The sequence below is a fragment of the Notothenia rossii genome (assembly GCF_949606895.1).
Source record: "Notothenia rossii genome assembly, chromosome: 9".
Classification (NCBI taxonomy): Eukaryota; Metazoa; Chordata; class Actinopteri; order Perciformes; family Nototheniidae; genus Notothenia; species Notothenia rossii.
This window is the reverse complement of record NC_136907.1, coordinates 47,774,383-47,800,984: the sequence shown is the minus strand read 5'-3', so window position 1 is coordinate 47,800,984 and position 26,602 is coordinate 47,774,383. Positions and strand designations below refer to the sequence as shown.

The following is a 26,602-nucleotide window of genomic DNA, read 5'->3' as shown; positions in this document are numbered from 1 at the left end:
GTGAGAGTTGCCGTCATGTGTCACTCGGAAAGAGGATGGATATTGTATTCCATACTGTAGACCCATGTCTCTGCACCTCGTTTTAACTCCATCGTAGGCCCTGCACTTTTTATCCTTCTCCTTGGCGACGTCATGGAAAGACATGATATGATGTTTGTCAAAGTGGAATTTACCCTTTTCATATGCAGCCGACATCACTTTGGTTTTGTCCTTGTAGTTTAAGAACTTAATCAGAAGTGCTCGAGGCGGTGCGTTTGGCTTCGGTCTGCCAGATGGAACTCTGTGCGCCCTTTCAATAGCGAGCGGTGCTGCAAACGAACCAGCACCCAGAATTTCAGGGATCCATTTTTCCAGAAAGGTGCATGCATCCTTCCCTTCAGCGTTTTCGGGCAAGCCTATTAGTCGCACATTAGATCTGCGGCTACGATTTTTCAGATCTTCCATTTTCGCCTCCAAACTTTCCACCTGTTGTCTCAGATGTTTCGTTGTTTTATTCAGCGCCGAGGCATCGTCTTTCACCGCTCCAAGCCGCTCCTCAGCCTCCATTAATCGGCCAGAGTATTGTTTTAGTTCGCCTTCGATAGATTGTATTGAGTGTATCACCGTATTAAATTCGGATGCAAAGTCTTCCTTCAGGTCTTTCTTTAAATTGTTGATTGCACTCAGAATTTCACCTGAGGATTTATCCTGCGACAGCTCTTCTCCCGCCTCGTGTTCCATGGCCAGGCCAGGTTGAGAAAGCGGTGGCCAATCTTCTTCGGATAAAGTTTCCAAAACGTTGTCCTTTTTAGTTGTTTTCTTTCGTGGAGGCATTAGGAACACCGTTATGATTGTGTAAATTGCGTTTTCCTTTTACCTCCCACGTTCAAAATAGTTAATTTACAATATTAGGGCAGAACGACGACTGAACTACGTCTAATCAACACCGCGCCATAACCGGAAGTCTTTATCGATGATTTCTAAATTCAAAAGATGAAACTCATGAGAGAGATGCATGGTACTGTATGAAATTCAAAGGGAGACCCTGCAGAGACCCTTTGGATTACTGTATTGTGGTGTGGTTAAACACAAATATGTACGTCATGCCTTTGAAACACAGAGGAACATATGAGGGTAGAAACCAACTCGCGTACAGTAGCTTATTTTCCAGGGGTATTATGTTTCCTTTTTTTGAATTATTTGTATTAATCTAACAATGCTTGAGTACTGTATTTAAAATGAACCAATGCCAGTGCTGTGAAAGTTGTAGTTGTTGTCTTCATATATAGTCACCCAGCTTACCTTTGTAAGCTGACATTAAGATAAAAAAAAAAACAGTTCATCTATCTATATGGATGTGTATGACCTGCAAGAGTATCATATCCCCAAAATAACACAGAAATGTTTTTTATGTGGACAAAAAGGACAAAACTGGTGTTAGCAGTAATCAGTAGAAGTGTTGGACGACCTTTTGCTTCCTGAAGGGTCTACAGTCCTGTTAACAGCCCCCAAAACCCTGCATATTATCACTGGAGAGGAGGCTAAACACATCCTCCATCCAGTGATTTTGTGTCAGAAACCCCCTCCCACTGTTTTGTCGATCGCATCTACACCCATTGTGTGTGCTGTATTGACCCGCCGAGGCATCAACTGGGTACTTATAAAGCCTGCATTAGTCTGGAGTGTGTCTTCTGAGCGGACTGAAGACCGCTCTGTCACTTTGTTCACTGACTTTGAGGACGTGTCTTCTTCTTCGCTGTGAGTACAACGTGTATTAAGGCTGTCTGTTATGGAAATGCAGTAATAACTCAGAATCAGAATACCTTTATTAGTCCCACAGAGGGGAAATTTGCACCTCAGTCCATGTGGAAAAAAAAAGGTGCCAAAACGCCACAAAAAATAAGCAGTCTCAGAGCCCAATATGATCAGTCGACCAGGATAATTTAATTAAAAAAAAAAACTAAATATCGTTCCAGGGCAGGCTAACCGAGGCTAACCAATGAGCACCTGCATGTGTGTATGAGAATGGCCCTGACACCATTTCAGCCCAGATTTAAACTCCTGCCAGGACAAGCTCGAGCTAAATTCTCACACTGAATTAAAACAAAGTGAGTGAGGGACTGCAATATAAGAGGGAAAGAAATTGAAACTTTAAAACTGTTCAATTGTTATGATGTGTAAAGACTGATATTGTTCTATAATCGTCTGAAACTATTAAGTCATGATGTGAAACGGTTAATAAAGAAAAAGGGAAACTCAAGCTGCTGCTACACTTTATTTTATTTATCTAAAATTAAGCACTTTTAAGATGCACATATTTTCAAAAGCTATTTTATTTATTTTCTCTATTTTATTTTTAAATGCAGCCCGAGAGGAACATTACACATACCCACAGTATTTACTGTATATCTGTATAGTTCAATATTAATTTACACACAACAGTCACAACTGTGACTGTTCTTAAACATCTTCACACTTACACACTGTTATCTAAGGGACTTGCTGGTGAAACTTACAGAAGTCATTAAGTTCAAACTTGGAAATCCAATTTTGATACATTACACTGATAATGTAATTTCATCAATATTTAATAAAGACAATAAAGCAACTGAATAGAAGGAGAGGGAGCGGAGCATGCAGAGGGAAGGACGACACACACACACACACACACACAGAGAGAGAGAGACAGCAGGGAGAGACAGGTGCAAATCCCACAACCCAGAAGTCATCAATCTTCCACTGAGGTGGAACAGGAATAGCGGCCCAGTCTGAGCCACACAGACACTATGCCAATGTTTTACCCTCCTTTATTTAACGATAGCAAGAGCAATTCAACAGGATTGTTTTCCTGTGGCAGCACAAACTCAAAATTATAATCCTGGGGCCTCAAATCCAAAACACCTCCTTATATTGCATTGTTTGAACACTCTGATCAATGAAATAGGAAACAACACATATTCTAATCATAATCAGCATCAGGACTAACAGCTCATGAACACAACACAGTCAGATCATCAACTTTTCAACTTGAGAAATTTGACAATCCATGGTAAAATGTTAACGCACCATTGGCTCTGAGGGAGGTCTACGCTCTCAAAATGCTATACTAGTTTAATTATAAATGTATATAACACGTGTGCACTTTTTGTGAGATTTAAAATCAGGACCTGTTGAATACTCTATTCTGATTAGTCAATTTGGACGTTAAGTGGTTTGCTATTTTTCACTAGTAGACCACTGTTAAGGAGGACACTCTGATCAAGTAAATACAGTATATACAGTCAACCCCTCAGTCCTTAACCATTTGCAAATCCATCTTTTACCCACCTTTTGGCCTCATGGAATATCAAACCTAAACATTTGTCTCTGTTAACACATATAATTTTGTAAAAGTAAAAGGAGTAAAAGGCAATCAGAGTATAAGACATTATATATGTATATGATTATAAATGATTATATGGTCATTTGACACAACATGGAAATCTGCCGATACCACATGAACGGTCATGGACACTTATAACATATTTTCTTTTTTATTGTTTTTGCTATACTGTTATCCAAAATGAACTGTCAAAGTAAATGATTTTGCATGGAAAAAAAATGAAATGTATGTTGTGCTTTTTTGTGTTTGTGTGCGCTTCACTTAACCTTCATTGGCGTGTATAATAGTGATTACACATGTGCCTAAAGGTGTGCTTTCAGAAGGGATTAGGTAAGATTTTACCCTGGAATCCATTATGAATGACCACATCTGTGTTCCTCTGTTGCTGAGGGCAAACACTGCTGTATTAGCAGCAACATCACTGCTGTGCACATCTGGCTGCTCCACTGGGGCATGAAGTGACCAGGTTCTTTACAATACAATAGAGTATTCTAGATACTAAGATACACAATGCACTGCATTTTTTATCAGAGTGTACGTTATCGAGCACTTACATCTTTTGTGCCTCAGTTTATTTTCGTATCTAATTTTCTCTCTAGTGGCCATTAGCACTTTACAGTACACAGTGCATATCATTCATGATTTAGTATGGATCATGTATGTATGTATGTATGTATGTATGTATGTATGTATGTATGTATGTATGTATGTATGTATGTATGTATGTATGTATGTATGCATGCAGATATTTTGAGGACAGATTTGAGGCACAGATAAGATGTTTCTGGTCCAGGAACGACACGACACTGAAGTTACAGTATACAATCTTAAAGAGTGAAAACCAAGGCACTCCTCATGCGTCTAAAAATTACTCAGAAAGCGAAATACATTTAATGTAGGGGAGACCAGGGATAGTTGCAACACTTTTGGGGCTTTTCCCCAATAAGTAAAAAAACATTTACAATTGGATAGCCATTTTGCTATATTATGCATTATCAACATGTCAGCTACTGAAACAATGTCTTTAAGATGTTTTTATGGAATAAGTACAGGTTGGAAAATGTATTTTTTTTTTCAAACTCAACTGTTACAACTGTCCTTGTGTACAGGGACAGTTGTAACCCATGCAGGCACAGTTGTAACATCTTAATAACGGTTACCCTTTTTCACACTATATGACAAAAAAATAGGGAAAGCTGTCAAATTCTAAGGCAACAAGATTTTAATGGGATTTCACACATCCTCCAACAAACAATGAACAATGAACAGAACTTGAACAGAACTTAAAACAGAACACCAGAATTAATCAGATTCACAGTTGTGGCAGGTGTAAAAGGCACTTCCATCTGTGCAGTCCTTGTGTGCCCAGGCTTTACAGGAGCAACACTGCAGCCAGATCTCCTTGGACCTGGAGTAGCTCTCCAGGCACACAATGCAGTATTGGGCCTCATCTTCATCAGATGTGGCCTGCATCTTCTGCTTCTTGTTGGGTTTGGTTTTTTGGCCGAAATTGATTTTTGTCTTCGCTTTAGACTTCTTTGCGTTAGATCTTTTTTTCTCAGCCTCGAGTTGATCTTTCATCGGAGTGTCTGTGAGGACAGCGGTTTCTCTTCTTTTTCTCCCCTTTGTGGTCTGCTTCCTTGGTCCAGCTTTTGGATGTGGACGGATGGACAAGGGTGAGAAAGGCGTTGCAGAGGATGATGTCCCAGGCTCCACACATGGCCTGACAGGGGAGGAGGCTGTGAGTGGAGGAGAGGAGGCTGCGAGTGTAAGAGAGGAGGCTGCGAGTGTAAGAGAGGAGGCTGTGAGTGTAAGAGAGGAGGCTGCGAGTGGAGGAGAGGATGCCAAAGTTGGTGTTGGAGCTGCACTGGTAGAAGGTTCTGGTGGTGGGCGGTCTGTGACTTGGGATGGAGCAAAGTCGATATCATTGAAAATGTCTCTATTAAAAGGCCAAATTCCAGTGCACGCGAACCCTGCCTGGATATTTGATGGCGTTGCAGCCAGAGGAAGGGCACTTTTCACAATGCCGGCAGATCGTAAATGGTCATTGTGGTTCCTGGATGAGTCTTCATCCAATTGTCACAGCGGCTGTTGATGTGCCTCTTCAGTGGCCCATATACAGTGCGATCTAAGGGCTGTAGTTTGTGAGAACAGTGGGGAGGAAAAGAGAGGAGGATGATCCCATGGCTCCTGCAAAAATGAATCCCCTCCACAGAAAGGTGGGAGTAGTGATTGTCCAGAATCAGCAGCACCTTTGACTCCTGTGAGCTCTTGGTATGGCTCTGGAAGTGCTAGAGGAAGACCAAAAAGTCTTCCTCTTGCATCCACCCAGACCCATTTGCTGTGCCAATACAGCCAGGAGGGCCATTGCTGGTGAAGAAGAGATGAAACTTCTTCCGGGGGAATATCATCATTGGGGGGATGGAATTCCCCAATGCATTTACAGCACATGCAAGTGTGACGAGAGTGCCCCGCTCTGCAGATGTCACACTGCCGACTTGTTTCGTCCCTTTTCTGGCAACAATCTTCCCAGGGTTTTGGACAGTTGTGACTCCGGTTTCGTCCATATTCCAAATTTCCTGTGTGACAAACTCATGCTTCGTCAGGACTGCAGACAGGTTGTCAAAAAACTTTTTCACATTTGTTCGGTTGAAGCTTGTAGCCCGTGAGAGACTGGTAGCCTGGGGTCTGCGTATGGAGAGGGTAGGGTGCCGCTTCAAAAACGTTGTGAGCCAGTCAGCTCCGGCCATCTCTTTCTCTGCCCAGGTTTGAGGGAAGTTGCAGTTGTAGTTCTTTGCCAATTCATAGGCAAACTTCCGCACCTAAAATGAATATCCATTGGAAAATATTTCACTTGTCTGTTCACTATAGGCCTCAATATATTTGATCACTTACTGTTCTTTTGTTCAGTAGCCTATAGATAGCCTATTCTACCTTAATTATGACCTACCTCCTTTGAGCTGAGACCATAATATAGATCAGCTGCCTCCATCAGGTAGTCTCTCAATAGCATCTCCTGCTCTGTTGAGAACACCTTCTTTGGAGTCCAGTAGCCTACTCTTGGGGGTGTGTGTGATCCCTGACTCTCCAACCTCAGCCTCTTCTTATGGAACCGGTACAGGGTGACATGGCATATATCCAGGGACTTTGCCACTTCCCTGAATGATTTTCCCTCCTGAACTTCACCTGAGGCCAACTGCAGCAGAGCAAGTGGCACTCCCCTGTCGGTCTTCCTCTGTCTGATACTTGGCATACTGTAAACACACACACACACACACTTTATGCCTACTGTACAGTATTTAATTATGTTTATTTTTACAGAGACAATGCACACCAATCAATGCTTGAATGAACAACTGATCATTCAAGCAAATGAGCCATCATTGTAAATGTGCCATGTTACAACCGTCCCGTTACAACCGTCCCAGAACCACCAGTCTTGCTTCACCCCCTGTGAACCTGCCTGATTGCTGGCTTGACCCATATTTAGCTAGCTATATTTGTAGCTTACAAAACAGTGATTCTAATAATACTAGTTTGGATTCCTAGACATTTTGAACTCAAGACAGTATCCAAAAAATACATCATATCATTTTAGTTAATATTTGACCTCAGAAACACACTTTTGCTGATAACTTACGTGAGATATTCAAACGTGGCTCCTTTTTATTTCGGCGATCTTACCATCTAACTGCGCATGTGCAGAGTGAGTGTCATCACTCTAGCTTGTTTATGATTGGAGATATTGAGGGTGTTACAACCAACCCGTGTTTCAACTGTACCGGTGTCGGTACCAGATGTGTTCGGGGTACCATATGTGTTCGGGGTCCGTCTCTTACTAGTGACGGCACGACGTCACGACGTAATGACGTCACGCATTGTGATTGGCTGTACGGTAATTTACCCACGCTGTCTAGACTAGTATAGAGGTTTTTTTTTATCATTACATTACATTGTATTTAGCTGACGCTTAAAGTCCTTATCTTGCGTAATTTACTGTAGCTGAAAGATCATAGAACTGTTTCAAAATGCATTAACTTGTTGGGTCTTATTCCAGTAACACGTGATATAGATCGAATATCGTTTCCTATTTGCTGTAAATCACTTGTTAATATCGGGAAAATGGGTCAAATTCAGAGGTATCCAGAAAAGTCTGGATTCAAACTTGCCGCTGCTTGGTGCTGTGTCGTGACGTCACGTGTGGTTCCGCGAATCCTGGTGAGTTCAGCCCGTCCCAGCATCACACAGTGTAGCATTGCTGGTATAGCCGCATGTCAACTTTGTGTATCAGTGTTTATCTCCGAGTTTGTCTTGTTTTTTCCGGATCATGGTGAAGAGGTGTGTCGTTGGCGGGTGTAGCAACACCAATCGGGATGGTTTTACCGTTCATTTGTTCCCGAAAGAGAAGGTTTTACGGGAGAAATGGGAGCGATTTGTGCGGAACACAAGAAAAAATTGGCAGTGCGCCAGTGAGACCAGCGTTATTTGTGGGGCACATTTTGTTGTCCCTGATGATTTTGAAGGCTACCAACAATGGAAGATGGGTTTCAAAAAACAGTTGGACATAAGAAAGGGTGCAATTCCATCAATTAGGACAGGTGATTCAACCCCAATGACTTCCTCGCGTTCCGAGGCTGAGCCCCAGGCATCGTCGATATTTCGCGGCCAACGGGAGACAACGCTGTCCGATAGTAAACAGGGTGAAACACAAGTGATGTCAGACTCCTTGGCGGAACCCCTACAAAAGAAACACAGGTCCGATAAAGCTGTGAAAAAACTAACACTGTCCAGGGTGAGTGAACCATCAATTTGAAATTTGTTTATCATTTATATATCCTAATCTAAGTTGTAAACTGGGAGAAACCCAGGTATCATTGAATGACATGGCACTATAGACAGACACTCTAGTTAGTGCCCAAATTCGCCACGCCCAAATCCGTCTTGTCTTGTAGAGTCTATTTATTTATAAAGACTGATAGACAACAATGCAATTAAATTTTGTATGAATCAGGGCACCTAGCTGCGCGCATTGGCTGTCGATCCGGACGGCAGCAGGGAGCCAGACAGCGGCAGCCGGGAACCACACGTGACGTCACGAAATGGCCTGCTTCCAGAAGCAAAGTTTTTTTATTGGACCTAATATTTTTCCTTTTTTTACATATTATTCAGTATGAAATAAAGAAACATACATTGACTATCTGTTGCATACACCCCCCAGAAATCAACTGCCAAAAAAAGTTTTTAAGTGCATTCGACCAACAAGATAAAAACTTGAAGAAATACAATAAAACTTGAAGAAAAACAAAGACGAATGAGGAGAAGAACAAGAGAAATTGAAGGTAAGAAGTATATAACGTAATATGGTAGGTAATATGTAATATGTTCAGTGCCGTTGGTACGTTAGTTCAAACAGTAACAACGGACTATTTTTCTTAGCGTATGCATGTCAATTTAAATCAATACATTTCACATGTACAATATTTTCTTAGCCCTAATACTTAATACTACTTATTTCGTTTTGATTGTTATATTTGATTATATTATATATTATCAATAAATTATATATTATATATCAATATGATATACTTTTCTATATAATAGATTATCAAAAAAAGTATTTATTAAGTAAGGGATAATGTGCAGCAATCACAATCAAGTCCACAATCGAATCCATAAAGACAAAGTAAATCTGTTTACAGTTGTTTCATATGGATGTTGAGAGGTATCCATATACCTCTTCATTTTGCTCTCAAAGTGCACCAGATTGATGCATTTAACTTCAATATTTAAAAAAAATCACTCCAAAGGGAGTGCTTGTTCTTCCTTCTGTCTGTCTGTATCTGTATTCTCATGTTCCGATTAACCCAGCCAAATTTTTCTTCTTTTGTGTCTTGATGTGATCTTGAGTCGAGGCTGATCCTCTTGCTGTGGTCCCGCATCCTGGATCCTCTATCCTGAGTTCTGGATTAAGTCGTGGACTTCGGGTCGTGGCTGAACCTGTCTCTGCGGTCCTGCCTGGGTCTCGTCGTGCTGTCTCCCTGAAGGCTCCCACAGGATTGTTGACATCTTCGTGGATTCATCCTATTATTATAGACGCATGCATTTCCTAACATTCGGTCTACCTATGCTGTAAAATGTATTATCTCTTCGATTTACACACGGCATCTATTGCACGTCTGTCCGTCCTGGGAGAGGGATCCCTCCTCTGTTGCTCTCCCCGAGGTTTCTCCCATTTTTCCCTTTAAACTGTGGGTTTTCTCTTGAAGTTTTTCCTTGTACGATGGGTCTAAGGACAAAGGGTGTCGTTTTCTTCTCATACTGATATTCTGAACAAACTGCTGTTGTATTAGCTGTAAAATGTCTTTACTGTAGGGTATTTTTATTATTTGTACAGCACTTTGGCTCGACCAAAAATCGTTTATAAATGTGCTATATAAATAAAACTTGATTTGATTGATTTGATTTGAAAGGGTGTGCGCCAAGGTTCCATATTAGGACCAATAATTTCACCATATACTGTATGTAAATAATCTCTAATAATCTTTCAAATGCTGCTTTCCATTTTTATGCAGATGATACTGTTATTTATTGTTCATCCTCTTCTATAGAGCAAGTCTTGATTTCCTCCAGTCTGCCTTTAATGTTATTCCATCCCATTTATCTCAACTCAAGTTAGTATTAAATGCAGACAACTCCAAACTCATGATATTCTCAAATCGCAAAAAGTTAACTTCTTTTCTCCCCAACATTTGTACTGTTCAAGGGACTGACATTGACACTGAAAGGGTCACTACATACACATATCTAGGTTTTATTATTGATCAGAACTTATCTTTCAAGTCACACACTGAAAATGTTGTTTTAAAATTAGGTTTCTCCTTTCAGACAAGGAAACATTTGATCTCTGCAATGTTTTTACCAGTATTGGATTCTGGTGATCTGCTTTACATGAATGCCTCTGACCAGTGCCTAAAGAGTTTGGATACTGTGTACCATTGTGCATTATGTTTTATTACATATATATATATATATATATATATATATATATATATATATATATATATTGTGAGTTTGGAATAAATATGCACTTCATGAAAATTATTAGTTGGTTACTGTTAGTAAAAAAACAGTAAGGTTAATACTGGATGTTTGTTACACTTGGATATGTTTTCTGTAACACTTGTAACATAATTATTCTCCAGTTTATGCATTTGAGTGACTTGCAGTTAATGCTCGACATTCAATTCAAAACCTTTATTTATCCAGGTAAAATCCCATTGAGATCGATGATCTATTTTTCAAGGGAGACCTGCAGCAGTAGGTTCCACATGAAGACATAAAAACATAAACAACAGAACAACAAGCAAAAAATACAGGGATTACAATTTACATATCTATCCACATGTACAGGTACCAACAGCATCTGACTGTGGAGCATCCAACCGAGCTTTAAAAACATGTAGCCTAGTGGTACCAGCTTGGTAATTTTACATTCTTTTTGCAGACTGTTCCAAGTTAGTGGAGCTGCACATCTAAAAGCTTTCTTCCCTAAGACAGTCCTAGCACTTGGCACATTTAATAAAACCACAGCATGAGATCTCAGGCAATAAGTACTTTCAATTTGCCGAGAGATCAGGGAGCAGATATAAGATGGTACTTTATCCAACATGGCTTTGTAAATGAAAATGTACCAGTGACTGAGCCTCAGTACAGTAAGTGATGGCAAAACCGCCTTGGTTTACAGTGTACAGTGATGCGTAAGTGCTTTACAGTTTGTCACAAATCTCAGTGCACTGTGATAGTAAAACCTTATTGTGGTGTAATTATATATCCAAAGCAGTCAGAAGTCAGAAAATCTTTAGTGATGTTTAACCACTCAGAAGACAGCCCATCAAAATGAACACATTGGGACCTTTCAGAGAGGTAGTTCATCTTCTACATATAATAACGGACAAAGTAAAGAATGAAGTGTAGGCTATGTTTAAATGTTCGGAATTTGACCGTGTATGATGGTCCTCTTGAGTTGCCGTACAGCCAATGGCGTACAGCCATTGCTCCGTTTTCATGTTTTTTTAACATGTTTTTCACAAACATTTTCACACGCTAGGAGCATAGGAATAATTCAATTCGGTTCATCATGATCTGTAGATGTGATTTGCCCCCGAGCACCCCTGGGTAAATTACCGTACAGCCAATCACAATGCGTACAATGCGTGACGTCATTGGTAAGAGAAGGCCCCCGAACACATATGGTACCCCGAACAAATCTGGTACCAACACCGGGTCTCCCCTACTATTATTTCTGTCCATTCCACATGGGGATTCACATTCATATGTTAGTTCTTGGAATGTAAGACGAATAGTTGCATCCAACTAGGGCTGGGCGATATATCGAGTTTACACGATACATCGTGGATTGCACTCCACGCGATGTCGTAAATGACCACATCGTGAACATCAAGTATTATGTTGTCAAATCAATTTCCCGCCGCGGCCAAAATGAGCTTTCCTTTCTCCCTCATAGACACAGTCACACACGCAGGCACACACGCAGGCCCCGTCTAACTTGCACACAAACATTACACACATGCACAGTGACAGAGAGCAGGGCTCGACATTATAAATGGCCCGCTGGCTCGGAAGCACTATTTAGACACCCCGGGCCAGCATAACGTACTTTCCACTTGCCCGCTCGGGCCACTAAAAATATTGCTTAAAAAAAATAAAATTGTCCAGTGGTATAGGTACTTTGACAAGCAATGTTGTTAAATTGTTTCGTTTATTAACGCTACAACATAGCGTTTCGTGAGGCGGTTGTCGTCGTTGGGTGAAAGGCAAACGGGAGCCTGCTCGCGCTGGCTCCCGTTTGCCCGTGAGCGCCGGGCAAAAAACTATCTTCAAATAAAAGAAAGTCACCGGAGGAGTTAAAGGAGAGTGACAGGTAGCATGAGAAGAAGAGGGAGAGAAAGTTTCAGCCAGCTTGATCGATGGAGTTGTTTTCTAGTGGTGCAGTGACGCGTCCTAAATCCCTTTTATAATCTATCGATTAGATTTATGATTCGAAAATTATAAAAGTAGGGTAGACATGTGGATATTATCCGGCTGAACAAAACGTGCATTTATCAAACAGGTTTGTTTTCCACAGACCTTATTTCCAGCTATTTTCCAAAACCCTTTGGAGAAATCCCATTGCTTTTTTGTCGAGGGAACCAGCAGCCTACTTCCTGGTTTTAGGACACGTCACTGCACCTCTCAATATGATGCCAATATAAACAAGGTCTTCTGTCGGCTCTGTACATCAATGCCGACCTATGCTGACAAGTAAGTGAAGAGTAGAAAATATAAAAGGTATTGGCTATAGGGAAATGTCCCAGCAGTTTAGGAGAATGAAGGTTCTAATCTAATCTAATACATAGCCATTACATGTCTAATTCCTGATAATGACAGGAAGACAGAAAGCGCATTATACTAATAATAATAATACTACTCATAATAATAGCAGACATTTTTGAACAATGACCACAATATCATTATTTTCATAAACCAAATATGAACAATTGAGGAAAATGAGGAAGAACTGATGATTCAAATGTTGTAGTACAAGTAGTAATGTAGTTTGTGCATAAATTACTATTGCAACAAATGTGTTAATTTTCTTCATTATTGGTCAATTTTTTTAATGCAGACATATGTTGCAGGGACTACTAGAATCCTCATACTGGCGTGACTGTAAACATCAAGGGGTTACATTTTTAGAGGACATTTCAGAATATCGCTATATATATCGTATATCGCGATATAGTCAGTAAATATCGCGATATCATTTAGAGACCATATTGCCCAGCCCTACATCCAACATTGGTAAATGTATTGTTATTCGAGCTTTGTGTCAGAATTTCTCATTTGTGTCTCTCTTCTTTTAACATGACACCCTTATGTTCAAAGCATGATCTCTACAAAAGCCTTGCCTGCAGAGGCCAGGGTTGCGTTCCAATTCTCGGGAAGGTTCCTAACGAGGGGGAAATGACTCAGAAGTACCTCAGTGGCAGCCATGATAAGAACTGTTTGGACTCACTAGATGATATACACAGTGATAGATGTGTAGGCCTAACAAGTTATGTATATATTGCAAAAAATTGTATTTATTCAAAAAGTTTTCATAAAATCAATTGTATTGGGATTCATGTCAATGAATACATGTGGACAGGAAGGTGATGAGTACAAGCAACCATTAAGATACACTATTACATTTATTTTGAATTCAATCCAACCTTGGTAAAGAAGGATATTATTTGTTAAAGCTTGCTGAAGTAAAGTTATAGTCAAAGTTATAGTCATTAAGACATAGATGTGACCGCAACCCTGATCTATTTCCCAACTAAGTATTGCAATGCAACTTCTATGCAGATGATATCATGACTTATGTCATAAAACAAAAGGAAACATTCTTATGCATCTAATAGTTACAGAAGAGCATCGGAAGTAATGATATGTCAGATAGCCATGACAATACCCATTGAACACCTGGCTAGAAACTTTCAATTTAAACGTGTTTATTTTAACAGCCTGCTTTTCCTGTGCATTTCCTGAGCCTGTGCACGCCATTTAAAACATTGGATTTGATTCATTACTCAAGACAGCTATCATGCTCCCACTGTGATTGTGTTTTAGCTTAAAGTTAAGGATTAAAGGGCATTTGTTACCTTGGAAATGGTAGTTTGATAAACAAATCCCAAATTAAGATCTTTTTAAGGGACGATGACGATGATAGTGGATTTGTCTGTAGAAGCAGATCTACCTCAATGGCCACTAAGCTAACTCAATTTTCTTATAATGAATGGAAACGCACCTTGATTTCTAGACCTAAAGCACTTGCTTTATCAGATTACGGTACAGGCTGTCACAGTATTGGGCTGAATGTATAGTATGCACATGTCCAAACATCACATATGGCTGTGATGTTTATTAAACTACAGCATTTCTGAAATGTGATATCCAGTCACCTCGGTGAACAACAACGTCTACACTTAGCTTTAATCATAGAAAGGTAATCTGGTGAGGTAAATCCTCCGATACCTAAATCCTTTACCTCAGACCAGCTGCTGTTAGAGATCAGGGCCACTTGATTTGTATAACTTCATTCAGAATTAAGGAGTTTCAAATTGTTAAGAAAAAAATAATCAGTTAGGCATCTTCAAGCTGTCCATCTACACTCCAGTTCTGATGTTTTATTAAGTAGACTTTCAGGCAAGACTAATTTCTTCATAAGAAACCTTGTTTGTCACAGCTGTTCCTGCAGTATCATCAAAGTGATTTTTCTACTGGACACACATTCAGACTCATTGTGGAAGCTACATTACACTCCATCATGGTAGCAGCCAATATATGTGACCCTGTATAGTTAGGGGTCATCTTTTGTTATGCCAATAGTTATCAAGGTGCGAATTATGTGTGAACAGCATTTGGCTGAGCATTACAAGTATAGTTGAATTATTAGACTATAAAAATTATGTAACCTTAATTAATTTCCGTTACATTTGGAAAACCCCAATATCAAACGCAGTGCAAATAAATACAAGAGAACATAAATATGAATAAGCAGTTTTTTACTCAAATGTACCATGTGGGAAAACAGAACAATGTAACCTAAAAGAAAACAAATCAGCATATCATAAAGAAAAATAGCCAAAACCAAAAAGTGTATTATTATTTATTACTCTTTTTATTTGTAATTCATTGTGACATTTAAATCATGCTAGTAATTCCCATTTGTATGGATTATATGATCACATAACATATAAACCTGAGTATGAATAAATATACTGTATATACAATGCAGGTTAAATCAAACCAATTTTAATCAGGTGCAATAAGTAAAGTCAATCTTTCAAACCGCTGTAACTCTATTTATCAGTTGCTGGTCCAACATTAAAGCTACACAATTAATAGAAATGTTAAGGAGGTTGCAATTTGGACTAGCGCAATATTCACATTTTTCTTAGACAAAATATGTAAAAATAATTGAGTCAAGTATTGGAGAGCTGTAGAGAACTCCCAGTCTACAAACAGTATTCTACAGACTCAATAAATAATAAAATAAATGCTGTTATGGCCCAGATCCTCTTTAAAAATCACAGTCATCGTTTTCATTTATCATTCAATGATAATATGAAAACAATTTCAAGAATTATCATTCCATCTAATGTCGTGATTCGTATCACAATTGCACTATCAGTTACAAAAATCCCAATTTGTTATTTTTTCAAAAATCACGCAGCCCTATCTAACATTATTGTAAAATATTGTTCTTCCGCCAACTCATTCTTTGTGTTCCTTATTGTATCATCCAATTTCTCTTATCTTTGAGTTATGTCATAATGACAAACTCCACTCCAGAACAGCGCTCTCAGAACAATGTGAATGCTACACTGAGTCTGATAATCACAATGTTTCTGCGAGGGGATTAAAATCCCTCATCTGGCACATGAGTGATTAACAAAGTAATGTTATGCAACCAACAGTGTAATAAAATGTACACACATAGTTATCAATTAATGATGATTGCAATGCAATCCGATAAGCTACACCCTTGAGTTCTCCAAATAATGTAAATGATTGTGGAATAAAAGAAAAAGGATTGTTACATTAATGGTGAGTAATGGTAATCATTAGGGTTGGAGGGTTACTTTTAAAATGTATTCTGTAACAACGACTAGTTCGTAATAAAACCATAGAAAAGAAGAAACCAAGACATTTAGGATCATAAATGATATTATTGATAGTAAAAGCTGCCTTTCATGAAGCATAATCAGGCAGTAGCCTATACACCAAAACTGAAACACATGAGCACATACTAAAGATGAAAAAAATAAAATCTGAGCTGACAGAAAATGCTCCGTTTTAGTTTAAAACACACATTTAAGCTCACACACACTATTTTACAAACATAGCCTATAGGTTCAGCTACTGAATTAAAAACAGAGCAAAAGAAGCAAAGAAAGTGAAAACCACAAAACAGATTCAGGCAGTAGGCGTATAGATTCACACTCAAAGTATTAGCCAACAGAACAGTACAGCTTACAGAGAAGAGATAACATCTGATCCTTTACAACAAACACTATAATGCTCTCTTTTTGTGTTGTTGTCATTGACCTCTTGGAAAAGCTTCCTCATTAAAGGAATGCTTCACTTGTGTTCAACAATCTGCCACACTCATTTCTAACTTCACCTGTCTACTAACCCTAACAGCTCAATGAATCCTGAACTTCCTGTAATCAAGCTCCGCACATATGGAATTAGTTTTGTAGCATAAAGATAAAGAATAAAGCTAAACTATGAGTTTAAAATAAAAAAAAACTGAGTCAAGCAAAAATAAAATACATTTCAAAAATAAAACTATAAGTTGCAAACAAATCATTTGTGTAATCATGTAAAATATAAGTATTTTTTCTTTGTTTTAACATAGGTTTTTGTTTGCAGTTCTTGTTTCTTCTTTCTCAATGATCAGACTTTTGCTCTCGCTGCAGCTTTCTCATTTGCGCTCCTCACTTTTTGTTTGAGATTCTGACACAAACCTCCCAGGTGGACGGGACTTTCAGGGGTACGTCCCCATTGGCTACTCAGTTCTCATTCATAACACTCCGTTCGATGTCTCACTATGGGATGCGCCTCAACGCATATGCACCAGAAGCATCAATCTCATTACGCCAATCCTGATTGGCTGGTGATCTTGACGCCAACGTCAGGGAATCCACCAACCCTATAAGTAGCTTGCGCCACGACGCAGGCGTCATTCAAACACCTCTTCTCGCTTCGGAGCACATCTCGAGAAAGATCAGTAGCTAGCTAGCTTAACGGTCCACAGACTGATTTACGAAGCTAACCTTCGGTCGACGGGCGCTCGCCAGCTACTTTTGCTTCGCACGGGAATTCACTTTATTAACACTCCAGTTAATATCAGAATCTACCCTGCCGTTTTTTTCCAACGGATAACGGTAAGGTTTTTGGATTTTTTCCCGCAAACGGTAACACGCCTGTTGCTCGTTTGTCCTTTCTACGCCGCACCAAGGCTAGCTAAGATGGACTCTTCCCGCCCTCACACCAGAGGAGACGGAGTGTCGGAGGCTCGGCTCTGCGGCTGCGGGCTAAAGATATCGAGTACTGACTCACACCAGGTCTGCTCGTCTTGCCTCGGGCTGCAACATGCCCAGGAGGCTATCGACACCCCCGGCGCGTGCGGGCATTGTTCCCGCTTTACCGCCAAAAGCCGCCACCGGCGGCTAGCGCGCCAAGCTAGCATGCCGGTCCGAGACCTCCCCATGCCTGTAAACTCGCCGGACGGCGAGCAGGGCATGGTGGCGACCGCCACGGGTGCCGGGTCCCGCGCTGTGTCAAGCTGGGACTCGGTGGCGGCGACAGCCGCGGGAAGGGGGCCCCGTGCTGTGTCATGCTGGGGCTCCCAACTGGACCTCACCATGGCCTCACCCGCGGAGGATGTCCTGGAGCTGGACTATGAGGAGGAGGAAGAAGAATACGCCCCGGAGTTTCTTCTTTCCGACTCAGACGAGGGCGAAGATGACATCTTCGTCTCGTCTGCCCAGGCTGCCAAGGGGGCCATGTCTGCCTCCCCGGGCGAAGACGAGCCACCGCTCCCCCGCCTCAGCATGGACCTGCAGGCCGTGTGCCAACGCGCTGCATCTAAGCTGGACATCCCCTGGCCTGAAGCGGCCAGAGAGCCCTCCAGGTCTAGATACGAGGGAAAGAACTTGCCCCAAGCCGCGAGGCTGACCAGGCAACTTCTCCCCGTATTTCCAGAGCTGCTGGACGAGGTGTCGGTCTCCTGGAGAGACCGCCCCTTCAGCAGCAAGGCCCCAATCCAGGGAGCCTCCTCTCTGGACTGTGAGGGCATGGAGAAGCTCGGGTTACTCCGCATGCCTCCTATGGAGCCGCTTGTGGCAGCCCACCTCCAACCGCGGGTGTCGGCGGCCCCGAGCCGGAACCCCACACTGCCGACAAAGGCGGACCGGTTCCAGTCCGCAATGACTGAACGGGCCTACAAAGCGGCTGCTTTGTCCGTCAGGGCGCTGAATGTCTCCTCCATGCTAACCGCGTACCAAGCGGAGCTGTGTGCGGACATGACGGTGAAGCCTGAACCGGCCGTGTGGGAGGAGATCATGGCGATCACAGACATTTGCCTCCGCGTACAGCGCTGTGCAGTCCAGGCCACAGGCAAATCGCTAGGGATGATGGTGGTGCAGGAGAGAGCCAGATGGCTGAACCTGACAAACCTCCCCGTCCGGGAAAAGGAGGACGTGTTGGACATGCCAATCGTCCCTGAGGGCATATTCAGCTCCGCTCTTGCCTCCATGCAACAACGGTGTGAGGCCAAGAAGAAGGAGGATGAAGCTCTCCAGCTTTGCCTCCCTCGGAAAGCCCAGCCGCCGCCCCCAACGGTCCTGCGACGGACCTTCTCCCAGGCTACCCCGCACTCGGCCCTGTTCAAGGTCCCGAGATGGCAGAAGCCACAGCCCGCCCCCGGTCTCCCACCGAGACGCGAGGCGCGGACGAATTGGCCAAGAAAGTCCCCGGTCCCGGCAGCAGCCACACAGGCGCCGCCGACCCAGACTTTCAGTCACCAGGCGAGGAAGAAGAAGAGGGCAGCCTGACAGCCTTCTCTCCCCCCCTCGGGGAAAGGGCTGGAGGTTTCCTGTTCTCTTTCAGCCCTGGATCGTGTTCCACACGTATCCAGCACCCATGTGTTTCCGGGGGACAACCACGCTCCCGCCTTCCCGCCGCCTCGGGTGATGACTGCACGTCATCCTCCAGTTCGCGCCATGAGGGAAGCAGACTTCACAACACTGACAACAGTTCCTGCCAGTCGTTCAAGTCACACAAACACACACAAGGGTCTAAAAATAAAATGTTTGCCACTGTTGCTTCCAGGCTTAAAGCCAAGGGCACAGTCGAAAATATTAAAAAGACAAATAATAATGTCAATAAACAGTCAGGCGACTGCCCCGCTTCTGAGAGTGGCTATGAACGCCTCTCTCGGAATGCGGACGGTGGCCGGGTCTGTGAACGCACCATCACCGCGCGCATGCGCAGTGTCAACCGAGGTTGTCACCCTAGAGCGCCACCGTGTTCAGACACTAGAGGGCGCCATAACACAACCAATGCGGTCACAGGGTGCAGACAACAGAGATATGGTGACATCCCCGCTCGCTCTGAGGAGCGAAAGGTGGAAAATACTCACATGCTCTGCTTGGGTTTTCAAGACGATATCACGGGGCTACAGACTCCAATTCGCTGTCACCCCCCCTCGCTTCTCGGGCATTGTGCAATCACATGCCCGGGGAGCGTCGGCTCACATTCTAGAGCAGGAGATCCTCTCGCTACTAGAAAAGAAAGCCATATCCATCGTACCCTCCAAACGGAGTCAGAGCGGCTTCTATTCCAAATATTTCCTCGTTCCCAAACGGGGAGGGAATGGAATTCGCCCCATCCTAGATTTAAGGGCTCTGAACGGGTATCTCAGAAAATACAAATTCCGGATGCTCACTCACACATCCCTACTGCGTCTCGTGCGTCAGGACGATTGGTTCACATCAATCGACCTGAAAGACGCGTATTTTCACATCCCAGTATATTATCCACACAGGAAATATCTGAGGTTCGCTTTTCAGGGTGTCTGTTACGAGTACAGAGTGCTTCCCTTCGGTCTGTCTCTCAGCCCACGGGTGTTTGTGCGATGTACGGAGGCAGCGATAGCCCCGTTAAGACAACAGGGGATTCGCCTGGCAACCTATTTAGACGACTGGCTCCTTCTGGCACAGTCGGAGCAGGAGGCTATTAGGCAGACGAATATCCTCATGAAACACCTGCTCGACCTGGGTTTTGTAATAAACACAGAAAAGAGCATGTTGTCCCCAGCCCAGTCGGTGCTCTTCCTGGGCTTACGCCTGAGCTCGGTGTCCTTCACAGCCCGCCTGTCAGTGGAGAGAGTGAGAGCCTTCAGGTCTTGCCTCGCTCGTTTCCAGCCACGCAAATATGTTCTCTTCAGATCGTGTCTGCGGTTACTGGGGCTCATGGCGTCAGCCATCCTAGTAGTACGTCTGGGCCGCTTACACATGAGGGAATTTCAGCGCTGGGTAGCTGCCCTCAGACTAAACCCCGCGCGTCATGGCGCGCGGAGAGTGATGGTCACTGTGCACTGCGTAACGGCGCTACGCCACTGGCTGCACCCGACTTTCCTGGTGCGAGGCGTGCCTATGGGTGCTGTCTTATCGCGGAAGGTGGTCACCACGGACGCATGTCTGACGGGCTGGGGGGGCATATACGAAGGTCGACCTGTGAGGGGTCTCTGGAGCAGAGACCTCCAACGGTCACACATAAATTATCTGGAGCTCTTAGCGGTGTTTCTCACCCTAAGACGCTTTCTGCCTTCTCTCAGGGGACATCATGTCCTCGTGAGGACAGACAACACGACCACGATATCGTATATAAACCGCCAAGGGGGTTTGCGTTCTCTACAGTTACACATGCTGGCACGCAAACTGATCTTATGGAGCTGCGGACGTCTCCTCTCTCTGAGAGCGACACACGTACCGGGAGTGATGAACCTCGGGGCAGATCTGCTGTCCAGAGGTGCACCACTGTACGCAGACTGGACTCTACATCCAACGATTGTGAGTCAGCTGTGGGTGCGTTACGGCCGGGCCGTGGTAGATCTGTTCGCATCAAAAGAAAATGCTCAATGTCAGCTGTTCTTTTCAATGCGCGATCTAAATGCACCGTTAGGCGTGGACGCGCTCGCGCACGTTTGGCCCCCGGCCCTTCTGTACGCGTTCCCACCCCTGGCTCTAATACCTCCAACTCTGGCCAGAGTGAGAGAACAACGCCACACACTGATCCTGATAGCTCCACACTGGCCTGCAATGTACTGGCTGGCGGAGATATATCAGCTGCTGTGCGGACAGCCGTGGCAGCTCCCGCTACACAGGGACATACTATCTCAGGCGGGGGGGATGATTTTTCACCCACACCCAGAGCACCTGGCGCTATGGGCCTGGCCCGTGAGTGGTATAACCTGAGTACAGTGGGGCTCCCTCAGGAAGTGATAAACACTATTCAGAGTGCAAGGGCTTCCTCCACCAGGTCTCTCTATGACTGTAAGTGGAGGGTGTTTGAGGAGTGGTGTCTTCAAAAGAAACACATCTCTTTTCAATGCCCTGTCGGTGTGATTCTATCATTTCTACAGGATCTGATTGATAAACACAGAGCTTTCTCCACGATCAAAGTGTACCTGGCTGCTATTGCCGCATGCCATGTGGGCTTTGGGGGAAAGACGGCTAGTCAACATCCCTTGGTCTGCCGTTTTATGAAAGGGGCTCGCCGGCTCCTCCCCGTTTCCAGGTCATTGGTGCCCCTGTGGGACTTGACAGTGGTTTTAGATGGGCTCGCTCGAGCTCCATTTGAACCCCTGGAAGACGCTGACATGAAGCACCTGTCACTGAAGACAGTGTTGTTACTGGCTCTGGCATCTGCCAAACGAGTCAGTGATATTCACGCGCTCTCTGTGCATCCTTCGTGTACTCAGTTTGCCCCGGGGCAAACGAGAGTATTGCTGAAGCCCAACCCGGCCTTTGTGCCTAAGGTGGTTGGCTCATGCACTCCCATTGACCTTGAGGCATTTCCGTCACCGCTAGGTTCCTCTGGGGAACAGCGGCCGAATTTGCTTTGCCCGGTTCGTGCTTTGCGCACTTATATGGACAGGTCGAAAGAGTTTCGGTGCAATGACCAACTCTTTGTATCTTGGGCTAACCCTCATAAGGGCAAGCCCGTTACCAGGCAACGGCTCTCCCACTGGATTGTGGAGACGATTGCTCTGGCTTATACGAGTCAGGGTTTGCAGGCACCAACGGGCCTGCGCGCTCATTCTACTCGTGGATTGGCTACATCCTGGGCTTTGTTCAAGGGTGTTTCCATTCAAGACATTTGTGCAGCAGCGAGCTGGTCCTCGCCGCTCACTTTTGTCCGCTTTTACAGGCTAGATGTTTCTGCTCCAAGTGTGGCCCGCGCAGTGCTGGGCCCCGTATTGGGACAGGGTTCTACCTGTTAAGTTCTGTTTTTGTGTTGGTGATTTTCGAGATAAGCATGTCTGGCAATACGGGAGTCTCAATATCCCATAGTGAGACATCGAACGGAGTGTTATGAATGAGAACTATAGGTTACTTACGTAACCCCAGTTCTCAGAGTAACATGAAGTGAGATGTCTCACCTGACGGCCCTTCTTGCTGAGGCGAAGCGAGAAGAGGTGCTTATTTTGAATGACGCCTGCGTCGTGGCGCAAGCTACTTATAGGGTTGGTGGATTCCCTGACGTTGGCGTCAAGATCACCAGCCAATCAGGATTGGCGTAATGAGATTGATGCTTCTGGTGCATATGCGTTGAGGCGCATCCCATAGTGAGACATCTCACTTCATGTTACTCTGAGAACTGGGGTTACGTAAGTAACCTATAGTTTTTGAGTAACAGCCCAGTCCTCCAGCGATTGTACAGTGCAGGCAGCTGCAGTGCGGTAGCTGAGCGTGGATAGAACACCTCCAGAAGAACCAGCATTTCAATTATTAATAATACTACAGGTGAAAATATATGTAAGTATTGATCATTTGTGTTGTTTGTGCTGTACTATACGGTCTGTTTCTTTATTGTGTATTGTGAGAAGTAAAGCTGTGCTATGAAAGTTAGCTTTTGCTACCCTTGGATCCATAACAAGGCAAACTAAGTAGCCTAACAGTTAGTTACATAGCTAGCAGTGAGTGAGCGTTCAGACACCGGCGCACACACTCAAACGGACTCGTGTGCCTGACTCTACCAACAGGCTTTCATGATTCTGTTTAGATATGCAAGTATAAGCTATGATAGCTTATTTTATCAACACGCTCATTTGATATGAAAATCAATGGAGGCTGAGTTAACTTTGTAGGAAAACCTACCGTCCATGATGCCCCTGAGCTGTGTTTTATTTGTTAACTTCATATTTTTCATTTCCTAAAACATTTATTTCGCTCTCATATTAACAGTGTGGATCATTGAGACAGCGTAGCGTCCAGAGTCTTATCCCATTTTCCCACTTCCTCTGAGGGGATAGCACGGGGAGAGAGAGAGAGAGAGAGAGAGAGAGAGAGAGAGAGAGAGAGAGAGAGAGAGAGAGAGAGAGAGAGAGAGAGAGCTGCACCATCTTCCTCCACGCTGGGCGTTGCTGTTATCACTGGCTCAGTGTCATTATATATATTTAATAGATTTTATTATTATCCACCTTTTTGTTTTCTGTCCTTTTATTTAAAACGTTCTTTTAGACTTCATCTTCTGGTTCAAATTTCAATAAATGTAATTTGTATAATCACTCTTTTGTCTTTATTCTACATGAAAATGTTAGAGATTACATTCAAATCTGTTGATTATTCATATCTTCCTCAGGCTATAGTATGTTCAGTTGTCAATGCTAAATGTATATCATTTTCTCACAGGATATATAATGAGACAACACAGTTGTTATCCATTGTGTATGAATGCTTCAGCTCGTCAGACCAACATAGTAAGATGTGAGCATGTTCCTAATTGTGTTGGTATGCAGCCTAGGTCTGCTCTGTTTAATAAAGCAAATCTGCCACTTATATATTGTAGAATTTGTTAAATTAAAGCAGCCTTTAATTGTTTGTTCTAAACATAGCAATATATGCTTTTGAAATGTAACATGTCTTCTAAAAAAATAACAGTATACAGTTTATATTGTGTATCACCTTTAGCTTGAAAATACATAGATGTGTTTTTTTAATCTATAAAATAAATAAATATACAGACAGACACTTTATCAATCCCAAATTGGGAAATTATTTAATAGCAGCAGTGTGTTCAGGTATTAACATATTTAAAGTTGGAATAAAGTATAAACTACACAACACAAGTATAATGCACAGCAATCCATAAGAGAAGTCTGATATTTTCATGAAAACTCCCAAGGAGGCACCAACACTAACATGGCCGAGTGGACTCCGGAGTTTGCTGCATGAGTTGCACTGTATGATCTATGGTGTAGTGGGCTGTCACTCAAAAACTGAGTAGCCAATGGGGACGCACCCGTGAAAGTCCCGCCCACCTGGGAAGTTTGTGTCAAAATCGAAAACAAAAAATGAGGGAGCGTAAATGAGAAGAGCTGCAGCGAGAGCAAAAGTCTGATCATTGAGAAAGAAGCAACAAGAACTGCAAACAAAATGTTAAAACAAAGAAAAAATACTTATAGTTTACATGATTACACAAATGATTTGTTTGCAACTTCTAGTTTTATTTTTGAAATTTATTTTATTTTGCTTGACTCAGTTTTCTTCTTCTTTTAAACTCATGGTTTTGCTTTATTCTGAGAAAGTGTTGCTTTATCTTTATGATACAAAACTAATCCCATACACATCACACCGTCATGAACTGATGAAAGGAAACCACACAGGGATCTGGCGTTCTGCTCAGGAATGCACGGCATGTCCCGGTTGCAGCTCTGCTTATTTAGCTGTCACTTCTTTAATCGATTTAAGAGAGCCGCTGAGACGCTCCCCCACCCCCCCGGCTTACTGTCCCACCTCCCACGCTTCAGGAATACCCTTGGTACTTGGCTACACTTGAAACAAAGCAACACACACAAGTACGTTAGACACTCCGTTTAAAAGACTCTGGTGCTGTTTTGTTCAGTTTCTCATCAACAAGCAGTGTGAGGAATGTAAAGCAGAACAGTTACTCACACACACTCTCAGTGTCCCTGGAGATGCTGCTGAGGAGACTCTGTCCACATATTTCCTGTGAGTCTCTCGGCGGTGACTTCTCTCTCCGTTAGTTCCACCTCTCTGACAGAAGCACGCTCTAAGCTGCCCGTTTCCCTCTCTTCCATTCTCTTCTGTGTGTATCCTCTGAGCTCTCTTTATCTGTTTCCCCCACTAAGTCCCTCCTTCTATCAGCCTCTATCCCTCTCATACATCCCTTCACCCCCTCCCTCCCTCACAGCACTTTTATCCAACCCTCTCACGATAATGTCCTCTTTGTCTTTAACTTGGTTTGATTGCTACATTTCCAATTTGATTAATTGGCTGGACCTTAATAGAGTTGTGCAGGAATGAGTCTTAGAACCAGGAAATGAGTTAGCATTTTAGCACTTCTGGTTCCCTTTTCTCAAAGTCAACGCTTCTTGAACGTGTTTTAGTTATAATCCTGAAATAAGGTCTGAGGTTAATAGCCTACTAGTTTACAAGAACTCAACATTTTTTTCTAAAACGTAAAATGCGCCACGAAATCAGGAATATCTAAACCAGGGGTGTCCAAACTACGGCATGGGGGCTAAATGCGGTCCATTTTGAATAGGCCCTCAGCTAATTCAAAAAGTATAATGAAATATGGCCCACAAATTAACTTGTGCTTGTCATATATTGAACTTCTTAAATATATATGTAAAAATATATTATACATCATTCATGTGTTAAAAAGACCACTTTTCATATAAATGCTGTCAATTAAAGTTGGGAAAATGTCAAACAAATCATAGTTGATTAAAAAAAGCTCAATAGTTTATTACTATAACAAGCTTGAAATCTACCCTTCATATTTCCCCTTTTTATAAGCAATCTGAAGCTTCTGTTTTAAGGAATGAGCTGCTAACATGTCGTATATCTAAATAAAGTAAACCATCTGGAGAGCTGGGATTTAGGCTGTTGTGTTTCTTAAAGCATTTTCAAGTATCAAGCATAATTTACCTACATTTGATTGATTTTGCTAACTTATAACTTAAAGGGGACCTATCATGCAAAATGCACTTTTGTACGTCTTTTATACATAAATATATGTTTCCCCGGTGTGTCAGGGAACTCACCAAGTGTCAGAAAACACAACCCTCTCTTTTCCTCCATACCGAAATCTCAAAAAATGGGGCTGCAACGGATCTGATACAGACTGATACAGATTTGAAAGTTCTCTGACGTAAGGAACGAGGAGCTCCTCCTATATGGGCAACTCTCCACCTATTCTCCGCTGTGGCTCTTTTTCTCCCTCCCCGAGGCAAGCGTTTGCTCCTGCTGCTGTTATTCATTGCAATCCTTCCCTCACTGTAATTCTCTCCTGTTAGTCCACCAGCAGATGATTAACACCCACCTCTCCGCCCCTTCCAAGGGACAAGGGGACCGTGCGGCAGAGTTTCAGTAACAG

General features: G+C 42.9%; 1 protein-coding gene across 1 annotated transcript in view; it reads right to left on the bottom strand.

The window, feature by feature from the left end:
- LOC307019891 (cadherin-12-like) overlaps positions 1-25,288 on the bottom strand; it is a 224,746-nt gene extending 199,458 nt beyond the window's left edge. The window contains exon 1 of the mRNA XM_079650992.1: positions 25,153-25,288. The gene's annotated coding sequence lies outside the window, so the exon portion shown is untranslated. The remainder of the gene's footprint in view (positions 1-25,152) is intronic.
- Positions 25,289-26,602: the final 1,314 nt, after the last annotated feature.